Raw genomic sequence first — 3,465 nt, 5'->3', positions numbered from 1 at the left:
TATATTATTATATGTCGAATATAACATCATACCTTCTATTTTAAGTTATAAATGTAGAATACTGCTGCAATGTATTTAAACAAAAAAATAATTCAAATCAGACGAATTTGTTAAACATTGTTTACGAATAGAATAACTTAAATGCATTTTGACTTTTGTCTAGGAAGTTGTTCACTCGCCCTACATACAATTATGTTCACAAACGATTAAAGTAAATTCATATTCTGCATGCAATATTAAATGGCATTGAGAGACATTCGTTAGTGGTAACTTGTTATACTCGACTCAGAAAACTGCCTTACACCGCGAACAACCAAACTTATTTTCTCGCCAATGAAAGAAAATTAAGTATTAACAAATGTGTTCAAGACACACCAACAAATTTATACACTCAACGATACGACAACGCTAAAAGTGCTTCATTACAACTTATCTTACATATTTCATACACGTATACAGGACATAGGTACAGGCAATAGTCATGACAAGTATACTTAAATTTACATATACCCATATGGCCATATATTTTGTTATTCACTGTGTATTGCACAATAGGATAATATTTACCAACAGGAAATTATTTAACTATATACTAGTATATAATATATATTTACAACAGACTAACCCGACTACGGTTGTCCTAAATAAAACTACATGCGATTTAAAGGACATTATATACCTATATGTGTATGTGTATTTCATTTTTAAACGATTTTCAGTAAACATCGTGTTCGACGATAAAATATGGTAACACGAAATATTAACGCATGACCTTGAATTTGATTCAGGGTTTTTTTTACTGCATAAAGGTTTTAATATTACATTATATTATATTCTTGAAAGATGCAATCAATCAGCAGGGTATACCGTTCAGCATATGTCTTGCTGCATTTTTGACATTAACCAGAGATATTAATAGCATATTTGTTTTTTTTGCCGAAGCTTGCCATCATAAACAAAAAAAAATGTGTGTCACAAACGCGTAACAAGACATATTTAAAAGAAAATAAATTTTCAGAAATTGAAACCGTATCCAAACTAATCAAATGAAATCACATGGAATTTGGTAAAATCATATATATATACTATTAATAAATATGATAATTATATGTTTATAAATTTCATAAATTTAAACTATAACTCATTCTCAATAGGTAAGTCAATTTTGAAGATAGAAAAAGCTTCCCTCCTCATAAATATATTATCATGTAAATATTCTTCAACATATTTATCATATTTGCTTATTGTACATAGTTTGCTACAGACTTACAATTTCAACTAAAAAATGGGTGGAAGGTATAAATGTATAATACTATATAATAGTTATTTTTCGAACATTTGTTTTAGTAAGACACTAAGACTTGATAATGTATAGGTACACTCATTTATAATAAATATCTATTATATATAATACTTTATAGTTTATACTATACTACTAAGGAGATATATTATGTATTATTGCAGAGATATAAAATATACAATTACGGCTATGGAATATTACTCGACGTAATTGTGCTCGACGACTATATTATATTAATAATTTGTGTATAACATATAGTTCTGTCTTCTGTAGACGTTGTCTTGTCAAACATATTTTTATTTTTCATTAATTAACCCGTGGCAACTTAGGTCATTGAGTGGTTTTTAACTTGTTTGTAAATTTAATTTTTCTCAAACACAAATTTAAATCAATCACCTGTTGCATACCTCAACTTTTACATAGTCCGGCACATGATTGTGTTCTAATATTCACTTATGACTTTTTCATTACTCACTAGGTACTCACATATTATGTAGACATCTCTTACATTTCATATTCTGATAATTTTCGCACTCCCAAATAAACATCTGGCTATAATAATACTGATACCTATTATTATGTAGGCGTCCTGGCTAGAAAGGATTTTTGGAAATTCAACCCCTAAAGGGGAAAATAAGGGGTTGTAAAAATACAATAGTGGCGCCGTCTATCAGGCAATTTCTAATTTAAATATACAATATTTGTTTTAAAATACAAAACGTACGTACTTGGTATATGGAACAATGGTTCCTTTAATGATTGAGATGTGCAATAAGAATAAGAATCTTTGGTATTCATATTTTAAAGAGGTGGTCAAACAGGGATCTTAAGATTCACGGTGGAAATTTAAACTTTCTTTTTGTTTATTAATGGTTGCATTTGGTTACAGGTTATATATACGAATTATTTCACAAAGCTAGGTACAGTTACGTCGATTTGTCCGTAAAAATAAAATGAAATAAATTAAAATACAATTATAACCCCCAAAATATCTATACACCTATATAAAAATCTAATGCAGTTTGTTAGTCTCGCTAAAACTTGAGAACGGCTGGACCGATTTAGCTTATTTTGGTCTTAAATTATTTGTGGAAGTCCAGAGAAGTTTTAAAAGGCGAGTGAGTATGAAAATATTCGAAGATATCTTACTGCATGTTGATTGTTATAATATTCATCAACATTTATAAATTAAGTCATTAAGAACTATTTAAAACCGTAGACCTATAAACTAGGTTTAGCCATATAGGTCTATGGTGGCGACAGTCGTAGTTTTTATTTGTATTTTGTGCAATAAACTTTTTCGACCACACGTCCATCATATTAAGGGATTTATAAATAAATTGTTATATTATAATATATTTATAGCTAACTGGGATATCTTATATTCTCGTTTAACCTTTTCTAACATTTTTTTTTTAAAACGCAATAACACGCACTACTACATTGTTTTACAACGGGTATATATTAATTTTGTTTCCCATATAGCTTCTCCTTTTCGTCATCTCTGTGCAATATAATAATATTATGTAGGTTTGGTTATGCTACTATATAGCACAGGCCCGTGCGGGATTTTAGAATGGAGGGGGGGGGGGGTTAAAAAAAAATGTATAACATAGATACATCAATAATCAGCAAATAGTATTATAACATATTTATATTTATTATTAATTTTGTAAGTACCTATATGGGCTATGTTAAATGTGTTTTTTAACAATACCTACTATAAAATACAAATCAAATATTTAGGTTTATTTACATATAATCCTAATGTCATGTTGCTGCACAATCTCTGGAATTGACACTGATAAATTTGTTTCTGGAGATGCATTTTTCGCTGGATCAGTTGGTTGTGACTGGTTACTAAAACTATTTTCTTGTAAATAAAATGTAAAAAATAATCAGATTAATTGAATAATAAAATTGTGTTCATAGATTTAAATAATGCATTTAATAAAATGTATTATATAAAATATTTCGACAACAATTAACAATAGATTTCAAATCACGAACGGGATGACTATATTATGTTCTATAGCACACGCGAAAAATAAACATACCTCTATGGCTCTATACTATAGTCTATAATAGTAGTCCAATTTAATTTTTAAAAATGATTTGAATTATTAATAATTATAACTTAATTTTAATGTACTTACTATCTCATC

Source organism: Acyrthosiphon pisum, chromosome A2 (genome assembly GCF_005508785.2).
Source record: "Acyrthosiphon pisum isolate AL4f chromosome A2, pea_aphid_22Mar2018_4r6ur, whole genome shotgun sequence".
Lineage (NCBI taxonomy): Eukaryota > Metazoa > Arthropoda > Insecta > Hemiptera > Aphididae > Acyrthosiphon > Acyrthosiphon pisum.
Note: the sequence above shows the minus strand (reverse complement) of the source record.